This window comes from Sceloporus occidentalis, unplaced genomic scaffold (genome assembly GCF_023333645.1).
Source record: "Sceloporus occidentalis isolate IW3139 unplaced genomic scaffold, rSceOcc1.0.p SCAF_3, whole genome shotgun sequence".
NCBI lineage: Eukaryota > Metazoa > Chordata > Lepidosauria > Squamata > Phrynosomatidae > Sceloporus > Sceloporus occidentalis.
This window is the reverse complement of record NW_028316983.1, coordinates 199,947,563-199,964,643: the sequence shown is the minus strand read 5'-3', so window position 1 is coordinate 199,964,643 and position 17,081 is coordinate 199,947,563. Positions and strand designations below refer to the sequence as shown.

The window sequence follows — 17,081 nt, the reverse complement described above, 5'->3', positions numbered from 1 at the left end:
ACTAGGGCGACTGGCCACACCTCTCCTCGGGGTGGCTTGGGCTCCTTCTCTCCGAAGGCAGTCCCCATGGAAGGACTCCCTTTAGAGAGAAGGAAGCTAAGCCGCATCGAAGAGAGGCCTCGGCTGACGGCCTGTGCCTCTCCTAGGGGTGGCTTGGGCTCCTTTTCTCCGAAGGGAGTCCCCATGGAAGGACTCCCTTCAGAGAGAAGGAAGCTAAGCTGCGTCGAAGAGAGGCCTGGGCCGATGGCCCGCACTCTCCTAGGCACGGCTTGGGCTCCTTCTCTCCGAAGGGAGTCCCCATGGAAGGACTCCCTTCAGAGAGAAGAAAGCTAAGCCTCACTGAGGAGAGGCACGAGCCATCAGCCCAGGCTTGGACTCCTTCTCTCTGAAGGGAGTCCCCATGGAAGGACTGACTTCAGAGAGAAGGAATCTAAGCCTCACCAAAGAGAGGCCTGGGCCAATGGCCCACCCCTCTCCTCGGTGCGGCTTGGGCTCCTTCGTCGGTTTGTAAACCATACATCAAAGGAGACACAGACAGAATAGGCAAAATGATGAGGAAGCACAACCTTCAAATGATTTACAAACCGACAAAGAAAATACAGCAAATGCTTCGCTCAGCCAAGGACCAGAGAGACCCTCTCACAGTCGCCATAGTTTACCCCATACCATGCAGTTGCAGACAAGTCTACATAGGGACCACCAAATGCAAACAAGAATCAAGGAACATGAGAGACACTGGAGACTGGGCCAGCCAGAACAATCAGCAGTAGCAGAACATGCCACAAACCATCCTGGGCATAAAATACTGTTTGAAAACACTGAAATTCCGGAGGCTTCCGGTGGCATGGCCGATCGCGGTGGCCATTGTTGAGAGAGGCTCTCCCTCGGAACGGCAGTCGCTGGCCCTTAGACCCTGTTAGTGACATCAAAGGCAGGGTTGAAGTACCCCCTCGATAAGGGGGACCAGAGGCGCCCACTTTGGCATCCCCGAGAGCACTCTGCACCGAGCCCAGAAACCAAAAGAAGCAAGCAAGAAGGAGGAGGGTAAGAAGGGACTTCGGGACGCAGAGAAGCCTGGGGAAAGCGCGGGCGCTCGGAGCCAGCTATCAGCTTCGGCGGCAAGAGCGAGCCTGCCATTCAAACTTTCAAGCAGCAAGAATAAAAAAAAAGGGAGAGAAAGCACACTCCTCTTGGATTAAAATCTCTGTGCTAATCTCCATTGCGGCTTGTATATTTGCAGTTAATCAAGAGTGTGCAATAAAGCTGGGACAAACAAGCACAACGAAAGAGGAAAGGACATTGTTGTTTTTGTGCATGGTAGCTCCGGAAAAGATATCTAGGAGTGAGTGAAGTAGCTATTTAAAAGAGTAACAAGATCGGGAAAGTCACCCCTTTCTAAACATTCCAATTTAAAAAGAAACAAACAAACTTTATAGCTCAACTGGACTCTGTTTCTCTTCTTCCTGTTTCCTGCTCTTTAATTTGGAATTACAAATCAGAGCACTGGAGTTTTGACATTGGAATCATTTTGTTTTGGCACACCAGTAGCAAAAATTATTGTTTTGGAAATAATATTTGGGAAAATATATTTAGAAGGTGGGTTAATAAATTAATAAATTCCCCTTGGAGTTTATAAGTGAAGACTGGAATTATAAAAACACAATCAAGGAGATAAACCAACTTTTGAACATTGAACATTGAATATTGAATATTGAACTTTGTATATTGGAAACTGTTAGGAGTACTGCAAGGAAACAGCAATTGAAACTTGTGGAAGGAATTATTGGAATATTTGGTAAAACTTAACTGTCTAAGAGAGTTTATATTCATTGTATTTACTGTATTCATTGTATCCACTGTATTCATTGCAATATACTGAAACAATAGGCACTTGAGTCTGATTTATATAACAACAGCAATAGTATAACAGTATTAATTTGTAAAAGCAGTTCAGAGGAAATAGTATATTGAAGAGGGGTAGTATATATATATATATACTTTCTCTCACTGTGACACTGTTGTAAATTATTGTGAGAATTTTTAGTCTTTGCTAGTTGATTATCTCATTGTTTGGCTAGAGCCTTGCAACTGACCTTGAAAGCACCTGCAAAATAAGGGATTGCTCAGTATAAAGTTTGACTCCCTAAGGGGGAAAAAAAAGAGAGAGAGAGAGAGAGAGACCACAAGAAGTCTTGATAATTATTAAAGAGGCTGGTTTGCAAGACGTGTAACTAGAGAAGGGTAACACCTGTGTTATCAGAGATAAGGGTGAGGGAAAGTAAAACAAAAAGAAAGCTGAAAAATTGGTGAATTGTAATAATTGGTATTGGCAATTAAACAGGTGCTTTCAAACATATTTGTGGGCTCTTAGATACATATAAAAGAAAAGGACTTTTTGAAAGCAGAAGAGATCAAAAGACTGGGCTTGACAATTGGGATAATAAGGGATTGGAGCTAAGATTGTGAGTAGTTGTATGTTTGGTTGTGTACCAATAGAAATACTATTTGACTGGTTGAATTATATAGAAGGAATGTCTGCAAACAGGAAAACAACAGCTCAATTTACATCCCAACCACCGAAAAGACCATCCCTAGAGACAGTGCTCAAACCTACAGAATATAATGAGTTGTCAATGCTGGATGAAATAAGAAGGATGAAGGAGGAGCTGAAAGAGGACAACGCAAAATTGAGATCAGATTTGAAACTGGAAATTAGGACTGAGATACAAAAAGAAATGGGAGAAATAAAAGGCTCCTTGGAAAAAATAAACAAAGATTTGGAGAAAATAACTAGCAAAGTGGAAAATCTTGAAAGTAATTTAACGCTACTGGAGAATAGTGTCACACAAACGGAAATAAAAGTTACTAAAATTGAAGAGGAGAAGAATGAGGATAGACGTACAATAATAAGGCTTGAGACGAAACTGAGACAAAACTGTATTAAGCTACGTGGTGTACCAGAACAAGATCAAGAAAATCTTTATAAATTTTTGATTCCTATTTTGGCTGATTTTGTGGAGGAACCAGCAGAGCAATTCCCCTGGGAGATTGACACCTTATACCGCATAAGCTCTAAAGTCGCAAGACAAAAGAAGGTACCCAGGGATATTGTGGTGAATTGTGTATGAAAGCAAACGAGAGATTTGATAATACAACAAAGTTATAAAAAAGAATTAATCATTGATGGACGTACAATTCAAATTTTTAAGGACATTCCCAAAATTGTATTAAAATCGAGAAAAGATTATAATTTTCTTTCAGACCAATTAAAAGTACATGGGATTCCATTTAGATGGGATGAAGTTGAAGGGTTATCTTTAACCTGGAAACAAAAAAAATACAGAATCGACACAGTAGAGAAAGCAGCGGACTTTTGGAAAAGAAACAGAAAAGATATTGAAAGATCAAAAGAGCAAGATCAAACGGGATCCAAAGAAGGTGTGAAGACGAGACAAATGATAGCGAGAGAAACAGAACAAAGCAAAAAGGAAGAAGGAAAAAGATCAGAAGAAAGGGATAGGTCAGAAGGAGAAGAAGAGGAAGGGAAGAGCTAGTGAAGTTGTGAGATTAATGTGATTGGGTTGTAGACATAGATATATTTGTATATTTGTGATTTTTCTTTTTTTCTTTCTCTTTTTATTTTTTATTGTTTTATTGTCCTTTGTATTCTGAATATATATTTTTTGGTTTTGGGTGGTATATTGATAAGAGAATTGATTCCTCATGTGTTTGAAAATCTAACCAAATAAAGTTTGTTTTGTGATAAAAAATATTTACATAAATACATATATATATATATATATATATAGAGAGAGAGTGATATAATAATTGAACCTAAACAATGAAAATATTAAGCTGGAATGTGAACGGAATGAACTCACCACATAAGAGAAGGACAATATTCCATTTTTTACAAAAACAAAAGTGTGAAATAATCTGCTTACAAGAATCGCACATTAAACAAGGGGAAGAAAAATTTATTGAGAACGGGAAATTAGGGAAAAATTATATATCAACAAATAAGAAAAGGAAAAAAGGAATTGTAATATACGTAAAGGAACAAATAGAATCAAAGGAAATTTACAATGATAAAAAAGGCTATGTACTAGGAATTGAAATCAAAATAAATAACAAAAAGATTCTCCTAATAGGAATTTATACACCACAGGAAAAAAAAGCTAAGTTCTTTGAAGAATTACAAAATATTATACTAGAACAAAAATATGAAGATATAATTGTGCTAGGAGATTATAATGGGGTAATTAATCCTGAATGGGATAGGAACTCCAAAAAACCTATAAAAGATAAACAGGGCAAACTGCCAAAATCCTTCTTTAGACTAATGGAAAATGTGTGTTTGGTGGATACGTGGAGATACCTATATGGGAAATCGAAAGAATATACACATAGGTCAGAAAGACATAAATCGATGGCTAGAATTGATTTAATATTAGTTACTCAAACCCTATCAAAAATATTGAAAGAAATGGTAATCTTACCAAGATCAATATCAGATCATAACCCCCAAATAGTAAAATTGGAAGACACTAAAAGTGAGAAATCCTTTTATAGATGGAGACTTAATATTGATCTTTTAAGAAGTGAGGAAACAATAAAAAAAAATAAAAACGGTAATACAAAATTATTTTAAAGAAAATGCAGATAAGGGAATTGGAATCGAGATTGTTTGGGACGCGGCAAAAGCGGTAATTAGGGGTTTTTTAATACAACAAAATGCGATAGTAAGAAAAAAGAAAAATCAAGAATTAGATCAATTAAATAAAAAACTTAAGGACAAAGAAAACTTATTAAACAAAAAACCTAAGGATGAAAAACTAATTAAGGAATGTAAATTATTAAGAGATAAAATATCACTGGAACTGACAGAAGAAGTAGGAAGGGAAATGAAAAAGGCGAATCAACAATATTTCGAAAATGCCAACAAACCCGGAAAATGGCTAGCATACAAGTTAAAGAAAAAAAGGGAGAAAAAACTGATAACAAGAATAAGGAAAGATAATAAAATAATTACTGAACAAAAGGACATTATAGAACACTTTAGAGATTTTTACACCAAATTATATATGAGACAGCAAAAGGAGGAGATAAGATTAAAAGATTTTATGAAAGAAGGAGAACTATTTAAGATAAATGAGATCCAAAAGGGAAAATTAGAAGCAGAAATTACACAAGAAGAAGTAGAAAAAGCGATAGAGAAAAATAAAAATGGCAAATCGCCTGGACCAGATGGATTCCCTATAGAATTTTATAAGATCTTTAAGGATGAAATAAAAGAACCATTACGAACAGTTATGAATAACATCTTAAAAGGGAAGATACCAGAAACGTGGAAAGAATCAGAGATAGTACTGTTACAAAAAGAAGGTAAGGATATATTAGATGTAGCAAATTATAGACCAATTTCATTACTCAATATTGATTATAAAATTTTTGCAACAATTATGGCCCAAAGACTTAAACAATGTATAGAAGATAGGGTAGATGAGGATCAATGAGGATTTTTGCCAAAAAGATATATGAAAAATAATATGAGATATATATTAAATATTCTGGAGTATTACGAAAGACATAATGATAAAAAATTAAGCATGATGTTTGTTGATATGGAAAAAGCATTCGATTCGGTGGATTGGGAAGCGTTATTAGAAATTATAGAAGATATAAATGTCGGACCAAATTTTAGAAAATGGATTTCTCAGATTTATAGGGAACAAAAGACAAAAATTAATATTAATGGAGATCTATCAAAATTGGTTACTATTGAAAAAGGGACAAGGCAGGGTTGCCCTCTATCTCCACTGCTCTTTCTATTAATTATGGAAGTTCTGATGAGTAGAATAAAGAGTGACAAAAGGATACAAGGGGTGAAAATAAAACAATATGAGTATAAAATACGGGCCTTTGCCGATGATGTAGTAATAAATTTGGAAGACCCACAAAACAATGTTGAGATACTGATGAATATAATTGACAAATTTGGGAGGTATACGGGATGTAAAATTAACAGGAATAAATCGGCAATCATAACTAAAAATATGAAGAAAGAAGAGGAAGATGAGATAAAGAGAAAAACTGGAATAGAAGTAAGTAAAAAAGTTAAATATTTGGGTGTATGGATAACAAAAAAGACGAATGAATTATTTGAGAATAATTATAAAAAGTTATGGGCAGAGATAAAAAAAGACCTAACAAATTGGAGTAAATTTAATTTATCATTATTAGGAAGAATAGCGACGATAAAAATGGCGATATTGCCGAAAATTCTTTTTCTATTTCAAATGATCCCTATTATTAACTCAAATAAACCAATAAAAATTTGGGAAAGAGACATATCATGTTTTATTTGGCAAAATAAAAGACCTAGGATTAGATTAAAGTTGTTACAGGATGCTCAGGAGAGAGGAGGTATGTCCTTACCAAATTTACAATTATATTATGAGGCCAGTAGTTTAATGTGGATAAAGGATTGGATGAAATTGGAAGAAAAAAGAATGCTTGAATTAGAAGGTGAGGGATTAAGTTTTGGATTCCATGCTTACCTAGCTTATGATAAGGAAAAAAGTAACCAACTTATTAATAATCACTGTGTAAGAAAGAATATAATGAGGATTTGGAACAAATACAAAAGAAATATTATTCATTCATTACCATTATGGTTATCGCCACACGAGGCTATTTATAGGAAGGAAATGATCAGAAGGGAAAAGTGGTTTACTTATAGAGAATTGTTAAAAATTGAATCAAATAAATTTGTAATAAAAACCCAGGAAGAATTGGAACAAATTGGATTTGATGCTGGTTGGTATGCATATAGGAGAATTTATGAGAGAATGAAGAAAGATTTAAAAGAGTTTGGAGAAGAGGAAAACAAAACAGATTTGGAAACACTACTAATCAGTGAACAGGAGAAATTGATTGGGAAAACTTATAAAAAATTATTACAATTAAACACGGAAGATGAAATAGTTAAAGAGACAATGATAAAATGGGCTAGAGACTTTGGTTATAACATACCACTGGAAAAATGGGAATATATTTGGAAAAAGGGGTTGAAATGTACAGCATCCCAAAACTTAAAAGAAAATTGGTATAAAATGTTTTACCGCTGGTATTTGACACCGGAAAGATTAGCAAAAATTTATAAAAATAAAAACAATAAATGTTGGAAATGTGAAGAAATAACAGGATCGTTCTTACATTGTTGGTGGAACTGCAAAAAAGTTAAGAAATTTTGGAAGCAAATCAGAGAGCTGATTAATGAAATACTACATATCAAATTAGAAATGAAACCTGAAATATTTTTATTGGGAATATTTGATAAGGAAATAAATTTGAAATATGGGAAACAATTATTTTATATGGTAACAATAGCTAGAATGTTGTTGGCACAAAAATGGAAAAATAAAGATATACCAAAAAAAGAGGAATGGCTATTGAAACTAACGGAAATAATAGAAATGGATAAATTAACACAAATAATAAGAGATAAATCTATAAAGAACATTACAGGAAAAATGAAAAAGGAATGGGATTTGGTATTGGAATACATGAGGAAACAATTCGAAGATTATGACATCTAATTTGTAAGTGTAACATATCTGATTTAAGAATAATATTAGGTGAATAAGGATGATATTCGTAGTGGAGAAGATAATTATATTTAGTAAAGGAAGGTAGATAATATAGGAAAAATATAAGGTGTATATAAGAGATACTGGTAGAATGTTATAATGTATAAAGAGGAAGGAAGTCTTTTTAGAATGAATGTTGGAATGGTGATGGGAAGGGTGGAGGGATAAATGTTTTGTTTTGTTTTGTTTTTCTTTTCTTTTGGATTTTTGTTGTTGTTGTTATTGTTGTTGTTTCTTTCTTTTTTTTTCTTTGAAGTAAGAATTATTATATATAGATATGTGTTTATTTGTTTGTTTGTTTTTGATCAAATTTAATAAAATTTAAAAATTAAAAAAAAAAAAAAGAAAAAAAAAAAGAAAACACTGAAATTCTGGACCATGCCAACCACTAGTCAGGATGCACAGGGAAGGCATTGAAATCCACAAACATCTGGTTAATTTCAACCGGAAAGAAGAAATCCTTAAAGTGAACAAAATTTGGCTACCAGTCCTGAGGAATAGCAAAATAAGGACTAAGCAAATGCAAGTGGGAAACCACTCAGAGTCAGGGGCTTTCCCAGCAGATAATGATCACCAATTAGTAAACATTAATCCTCTTTTGCATTACCTTCCCAGCCTGAGGCCTGCCATCAGCACAGAACAATACACATGCAAATCACTCCTGCATTCCCAGGCTCACAGAGTATATATATTTTCCAGGCAAGCATTCTCTGAAGATGCCAGCCACAGATGCTGGCAAAACGTCAGGAAGAAACTCTTCTAGAACATGGCCACATAGCGCGAAAAACCCACAAAAAACTATGGATGCCGGCCATGAAAGCCTTCGACTTCACAAACCACCCAGGGTCAGGGGCTTTACCAGCAGACAGAAATGACTAACTAAGTAGACGCTAATCCTCTTTGCATACGCTCCCATGCTGAGGCCCTGCCATCAACAACAGAACAATACATAGATTAACATGGAGATCACTCCTCTCTACCCAATGTGTGTGTGTGTGTGTGTGTATGCGCACTGTACTGTATTTTTGTTGCCAGGAGAGAGTAGATATTATTAGTTAGTTTAATATGTTATGTGATATCTTAACTATTATTAAGTCATGTATTTTGATTTTTGTATCTTGCATTACTATGTCTTGTATTTTTGACTATGTTTGCTGTATTTTCTGTACTAATTCTGCTTTATTATTAATATTATTATTATGTCAGTTAAGTTTTATTTGGTAGGGAGCATACTTTTTATCTAATGCTTTTGTTGTAATCCGCTTTGATTTTGCAAGAAAAAAAGCAGAATAGAAATATATTATTATTATTATTATTATTATTATTATTATTATTATAATATTCCCAACTGTCTTCCATGCCAGCATTCTCTGAAGATGCCAGCCGCAGATGCTGGTGAAACGTCAGTAATAAACTCTTCTGGAACATGGCCACATACCCCGAAAAACCCACAAAAAACTATGGATGCCAGCCATGAAAGCCTTCGACAACAACCATACACTTTTTGTGTATAATAGAAATAATCCCCTCAAAGCTGGTTACTGTATCTAATAAATGGGGAAGAGGAGGAGGGGAATTTGGGGCAAAATAGATGTCCTGATAAAGCGGCTTCTAGTTTGCTTGGGGTGTGGCGTTTAGACACTACATGCCCCTGAGTCACCCAGAAGCTGCACCAGTGATTACTGGTTGTCTGGCTTCTGGGAGACTTGGGGGCATGGCATTCAGATGACATTCGCCCCAGAGCCGGTGAAAAGCCAGCTCTGGAGGTGAAGGGGCAGCTTTTTTCCATCCCAAATAGGAGAGGACTTTTTCCACTCCTGTCTAGGGCAGAAGCTGGCCAGATTGGGGCCATGGCATGCAGGTGTCATGGCCTCAATCCAACTCTCTCAGGAGCAGCATCATGCAGCTCCTTTGGAGCCATCTTTTTCACTCCTTAGTTTGATTTCCTGATTTCTGGTCATAGTCAAAGGAAGGCACAACTCCATTTAAAAAGTATTGACTGGATACTAAGTGCATAATGTAACTGAATGTGCACTACATAAGAGCACTAGGACTTGCTGTCATAACTTCAAAGGGTAATAAAAATGTTGATACCTTTTGACCAGCTATCACCAAACCAATAAAGTTTCCTTTGCCAACACTAAATTTCATCTGAATTTTAAAAGGGATAATATTTTCTTTAAAAAGGGGAAATGGACAACTTCAATGGGAAGTTGAATGGTCAGCATTTAAAACTGTTTTGAATTTACACATTTCTATACATCATATAATAGAAAATGAATACTATGGAATGTTGAGTCTTATGGAGGATTCTCTTCCCTTTGACTCACTTTAACTGAGGAGCCACTATTATGCTTCTTTAATTATATTAATTATATTTAATTATCCTTTAATTATATTACATTTGGTACTGTTTTTTTCTTCCCATTTTTGGGCATATATCATTCTTCCAGCTTTGACCATATAAAATATCATTTTCCCATATTTCTGTTCCAATTTTTCATCTGTCACTATATTTAATACATACATTTTTGGATCTTTCTCTACTTTCTCTACTTTTTCCTGTAAAATATTTTACATTAATTTATGTATTTCATTCCAATATTTACGTGCCATTTCACATCCCAACCACATATAAATTAGAGTATCGGTTCCCCCCCCTGCATTTCCAACATACATTATTTACATTTTAAAACATTTTTGCTAGTTTAGCTGGTGTATGGTACTAACGAATATACATTTTATAGTAAATTTTATTTATAATTAGAGCTTAAAGTATATTTCATTCTTTTCATCCAAGTTTTTACTCATTGGCAAAAATCTATATTCTGTCACAATCCCTGCACCCATTTTACCATTTGCATTTTAATTTGTTCATCTTCCAATTCAATTTTCAATAACATTTTATAACATTTGCTAATTTTATGACTATCTTCCGACTTAACAATTTTTTTTCTAATTCTGCGTCTAGTTATCCCCTAATTGAAGTGTACCTCAAGATGTTTAACCTGTGATTGTGATATTTTAAATTGTTTTTATACAATGTTTTATGGAATATATTTGTGATTATAATTTAAATTGTTATACGATACGATAAACTTTTCTCTTGAACCTGTGAACCGCTTTGATCTTATTGGAAAAGTGGTATAGAAATAAAGATTTTATTATTATTATTATTATTATTATTATTATTATTATTATTATTTCACCAATTGTTTGGTTAACATCCTTTAGAAATCTTTCTCGTATTTGTCTATAAAAAAGCCAAGTATAATTATACCCCTCTGATAATAGTTGTTCTTGTGTTTTAAGTTTAATTTATTTTGATTTTTTATCGAGCAAATCTTCATAGGTTGGCCATTTATCTTTATACATTTGTAGAACGCTTCATTGATAGATGCCCATCTTGGTATAACTGTACAACATTTTGATTTAATTTTTTTCCAGGTTCTTAATAATGAGCACCTAATATAATGATTATTGAATTCTTTGTTGATTTTCAATTTGTCGTAGAATAAATAAGCGTGCCAACCATATCTTAATTCTGGCCCCTCCAACGTTAACATTCTTATATTCTTTAATTTTATCCACTCCATTACCAGTCCATGCATCAGGCATAGTAATAAATTTTAAATTCGGTAATGCAAGTCCCCCTCTTTTTATCTTATCTTGAAGTATTTTATACTTAACCATGAGTTTTTTCCCAGCCCATAGAATTTTTTTTACTGATTATTTTCTAATGGTAATCTATAAATACACACTAGCACATATAGTTTTACATATAATATGTGCTGTTTTGTGTCCTCTTTATCACTGATGGGTCACCTCTTTTTTCAATACTTAATATGCACCATAAGAATGGGCTCTTGCATTCTCAACAGTTGCGTAGAAGAAAGAATTTCAGCAGGTAGAGCTGAAGCTGAAGTTACTTCTGTTAAAATTTCTTCTTCTGTACAGTTATTCAATGTGCAGGAGTTTATCCTCTCTGGCATCTGGCCACCTGGTCTTACATTTATCATCCAATTCTTCCAAGAATTAGTTCTCCTCAACTAATACTTCTATTACTTTTCCAATACCCTATCCATTTATAGGATCTTTAAGGATCAAAGGGGGGGGGGGTCTCAATTACACCATCTTCCACTCACCTGAACGCTACAGTCTCTTCACTTTAAATAAATATTTTAAAGACTCAACTAGATGTGAAGGTCACTAGCAGCCAATAAAGATGTCAAAACAACACTTATTTGTAGGCTCTCTACATAGCTGAATGAACAGATTATAGCTGCCAATAATGTCACCCAAGAAGGAAAAAAAATCCCTGTCAGCTAAAACTGAACAACTATTTCTTCATGTACATTTTTAAAGAAACCTCATCCAGAACATAGTGCAAATTGCCAACTTGTTGTGCAGCTGCCACTAGTCACTGCTTCTTGAGGGGGAGAGATACAAATAATCTATATTCAGTAGAGAGAAATCAAACACCATTGTACTTACTGTTTCTGGAAACTCGGAACATCCCTTGTTTCCACCTACCTTGCTTTGACATCAATGATTCCTTTATCTGAAGTTCTTTGTTTCACTCTTGAGTTTTCACATCTATCTGCCACTCCCATGGAGAAAATGTCCTCACAGAAGGGTGGAGGATATGACACCCCACTCTATGTGTAAATAATGCAGACTATAAATGAGATATCAAGTTAGATATCACATCTCATTCAGAACGCAATTAAATAATGAGTAATGGTTGCAAAGACAACACACCCAAGGTAGTCTTATTATTTTGTTAAATGTCATTACTGAGTACTCTGATCAGACACAGAAAGCCTATTTACTTGCCAGGCATCTCATGTAATACACAGAGTTTGGGACTAACTACATTATCACACTACACTCTTATAGTACTGCTATTCCACTTTGACTGCTTTGGCTGCCTCCTGTAGCATCCTGAGGGCATTTATAATTCTCAACCAGAGAGCTCTTAGGACTCTCAGGACTATAAGCTCTAGAATGCAACAGGAGACAGCCAGAGCAGTAAAACTGGAATAGCAGCACTACAAGAGTGTAGTGCAGTGATGTTGGAAAAATGTATGCATTGCATTCTCCTTTCCCTCCTTTATATAGTCAGGGACTTCCCTATTTAATTCTATCTACATATGTGACTTTGGTAATTTACTCTTGAAGGCTGCTTAACAGACTGTCTCTCAGATTCTAAAAAGTCTCCTCTCAGTCTCAGTCAGAAGAACAGTGTCCTCTGAGTGAGGTCAACAGTCTCTTCCTGCAAAAGCAAGTCCCATTGAAAGATGACACAATTTCTCCAGTTCAGGATTCTGCAGATGAGCAACTATGTTCAATATATTCAAATCTATCCATCTATCTATCTATCTATCTATCTATCTATCTATCTATCTATGGCCCCATAGAGACAGGCCAAAATAAAGCTGCTTCAGGCCACTTTGGAGGTATGCTATTTAAATGATGCATGCATCCTAAGCCCCCAGAGGCCACGATCCAGTGCTAAGCATTCATTTCTCTTCAAATTATGTCTGTTTTTTAAAAAGACAGATAATAATATTAGCAGAGAAATATGAGTAGCTATCACAGAGAAAGCAGAAGCAGATTCAGAGCTGGAGGTCACCATAGAAGCTGATGGGGTACCACAACCAGAAGTCAGGCTCTCAACCACTCAAACAGAGGAGTGCCACCTCTACACCTGAGTACCACCTCTACTTCTACATAGAGTTACCATATAAATCTTTCACATGAAAAGAAATTCAAGGACTGCCTGCAGAAGAAGCAAGAAAATGGAAAGAGGCTGCCAAAATAAGGACATTTTTAAGTTTGACAGCATCAAGAAAGAAGGATGTTGAACACTTACATGCTGCAAGAGCTTGAAATGGGATACTAAATGAAATGCTAATCAAAGGTTTTGCACAAGGCAATGCTGATCCTTGTCATGATACAAAAATGACAAAGAGACTTGCATTTTGATATATGTTGATTTGATCTTGGCTTACCAAGATGAAGCTGATTGTGAAGAAATCATAACTCATCTAAACAAAGAGTTTAAATGAGACAAGGATGCATCACCTATTATCTGGGAATGCAGATAGAAAGAGATGAAGATGGAAGCTATCTTCTCAATCAAAAACAAAGGATATGTAAAGTCATGGAATACCTAGGACTCAAAGAGGCCAACCCAGTGTCATACCTATGGAAACAAGCTACTTCAAGACAGATGGACACAGTGAACTTCTACCAAATAACAATAAATGCAGAAGTGTTATAGGAAAGCAGTTGGGCCTCAGCAGTTCGAGTTCTTTGTAGAAAAACCAAGTCACATGTGCAGAAGGGAGGTGGGAGGGCACTCACCAGGTTTCACCCCCTTCAGAGGTATCAGCCAGTGCTGGTCACACACCCCACACACCCCTGCTGATGCTACTGAGGTGGAGTAGTCAGCCGGGCAAGCAAGAAACAAGATGATGTACCACTATCATCTCTCTCTCTCTCTCTCTCTCTCTGGCTTTGCTTCACGAATGAAGATTCAGGAAGGACTCATCCCGCGCTTTGTACAAGCGTGTTGGTGACTAAAAAGGCCAATCCGGGACAAACAGGTCCGGTTGCAGAAAGCACAGCAGAAAGTCTCCTTGGGTGATGTTTCCAGGTTGCAGTTCTTTCTGCGTTGTCGTTTCTCTTTGAGACTCATTTGGCGTGAGCTTTCGAAAAAAGCTGCAGCATCATGGATAGTGCATCTCCATGCCTCCCGATGCGAGGCCAGGGCAGACCATTGTTGGTGATCAATTTGGCCAAGCCTGAGATGTTGTTTCAGGGAGTCCTTGTATCTCTTCTTTGGGGCGCCCCTCTTATGATGACCCATGGCGAGTTCACCGTAGAATACTATTTTTGGGAGGCGATAGTCCTTCATCCTAGAAACGTGTCCTGCCCAGCGCAGCTGCGTCCTCAATAGTATGGCCTCAATGCTGGTGATCCCTGCTTGTTCAAGGACAGCAACATTTGTCACATAGTCAGTCCAGTGTATATTTAGAATTGTGCATAAACAACACTGATGAAAGCGTTCAAGGAGTCGTAGGTGTTGGCGATAGGTGACCCATGTTTCAGACCCATAGAGGAGAATAGAACACTTAATATGAGTAGCATTCTGATTTTAATTGCTGTTATCCACCCAAACCATGACAGATTAAGGACATTACCACATGATGCTTTTAAACTGCCATTAAAGTGGAGAATAGTACCTTTAACAATACATATAACACAATGTCATCTCTGTCTCCATGCTACTATGTCTGTGAAGTGTTGTTAGAGCACTCCTTTTCATTGATGGAAAAACCTATCCAAAAGCTCACAGCCCCACTGCTGTTCCACTACTCCACACTATGCATTGAAGGGAGGAGGGTAGAAAAAGAGAGAGATTTAGAGCTTGGAAAAGTTTTGGACTAAAGTTCCCACAATTCCCCTTCCAGTTACAGGACATGTAGTCAAAACTGATCCAAGCTTGTTTCCTTCATTCTACCTTCCACATAAACTATATCAAGCTACCTCCCCCTCCCTCTTGTGTGACATTTTATGTTGTAGGTTTGCCAAATTTGAATCCAGCGATTGCAGAAGCATAGAGAGAGATAAACAAGAAAGGTCATTAAAGAAGTTCCCTCTCTACCCCGAATTATCATAGAGACAAACATTAATGCATCCTTCACTTCCAACACCCCTTCTCATGGATACTTATTTATATCTATGAGATTCATCTTTTCTTTCAGGAAGATGAGACAAACATTAATGCAGGAGCTGGAACTGGAAATGATTGAATGTGTGTGTTATATATACTCACCACAATTGTTGGTTTGCAATCTTCTGCTGATTATCCGATTTTCCTCTTGCCATAGACAACTTATCTAGTACATTTAAATTTGTTGCAATCTGCTTCAAATAATCACCACAACTGGTAAATTGCAATGCAAAGAATACTCAATAAAATGCAGTGTGATTCTGAATAGCACTCTGCTCATGTAATTCTCCCAAGGATTCAATCATGTTCATGCTTCATTTTTCACATGTGTTAGCTAATTATCCTCTAAGCATTAGATTATCAAACCTTTCTCCTTACTGTGATGCCCATTATAAGTCAATTGGGCTGGATCCTCAGCTATATGGCTTGGGTCCAGGCTATTTGAAGAACCGTATCTCCCTGTATGAGCTCCCCAGAATATTGAGATCATTGGGAGAGTCCCTTCTCTCTGTCCCACTACCCTCTCAGGTGCGTTTGGTGAGGACAAGAGAAAGGGCCTTTTCAGTGATTGTTCCCAAGCTCTGGAACTCCCTTCATAGGGAGGCCAGGATGGCTCCACCCCTGCTGTCTTTCCAGTGGCAGGTAAAGACGTTTTTATGCCACCAGACTTTCATATGTCATGGATGCTGTTTTGCTTTTGTTTTAAAGAGTTTTAAAGTTTGAATTTTAATAATGTGGTGTTTTTAATGGTTTGAATTTAATTGTTTTTTAAACTTGTATTTTTGCATGTTTTATAGTGTTTTAACTTGGATTGTCTTAGATTTGTTAGCTGCCTTGAGTCCCTGTACTGGGAGGAAGGCAGGATAAACATAAACATAATAATAATAATAATAATAATAGTTGCTGAGCTTTATGAATGTTTTTTCTCTCATTACAGCAATAATCAAAGTACTACTGGTCACTATGATGTTGCAGAGATAAGCATCAGATTCCTTGATAACCACTTCATCCTCAGATTCCATGCTTTTCTCGGTACCCAGGAAATTCTTGTGCAAGATGGGCAGCTTCATTGCAAGGAGTATTGGTAGCACTGGGTATGAGTAGAGTCTACTGGGTGGGTGCATTCTTCTGTTTCATTTTCAGTGTTGACCTGCTGTGTGGTGCCCCCATATTCCATAGAGCTCTTTCAATCTTCTATAGAGCTAATTTTGTCTATTAAATACTGTTGGAGATTGTTGAAATGGTCATCCATGCTGCTCTACTGCTGTTTTCTGGAACTCTCCTTAATTATTGTTTGAGGAATGATGCCGCAATATTTAATTGTCGATTTTATGCTGACAAGCTGCTTGTTTTCTGATTCAATCTGTTGAACGAGTTATGTTGCAAACACAATTTCAGGGCTGGCCATCTGATTCAGTTCAGTGCACTCTTATCAGCAGAAGGAAAGCTTTTATACTCATACTGAATAATCTTTAACATGGGAAGAACTTTCTCCAAGATGGAATTTTCAGCACTAAGTAGTTTGGTACAGTCATAAAAAATATTTTAATTGGCTAAAGATCATGTGTGGGGCCCAACTGACTGGATATAAAATTAAAAAGTTGAGGTTCCTTTCTTCAGTACATCATCTTTGAAAGCCCTCTTCTGTTGATAAAGTCTCTATCATGTTCAAAATGCTATTCCAATGC

At 36.3% G+C, this 17,081-nt stretch overlaps 1 long non-coding RNA gene across 1 annotated transcript in view; it reads left to right on the top strand.

Moving 5' to 3' along the window:
• Nucleotides 1-16,820, top strand: part of LOC149317328 (uncharacterized) — a 38,019-nt gene extending 21,199 nt beyond the window's left edge. Inside the window, exon 3 of the long non-coding RNA XR_016280741.1 lies at nt 16,331-16,820. This is a non-coding gene — a long non-coding RNA (uncharacterized LOC149317328). The remainder of the gene's footprint in view (nt 1-16,330) is intronic.
• Nucleotides 16,821-17,081: the final 261 nt, after the last annotated feature.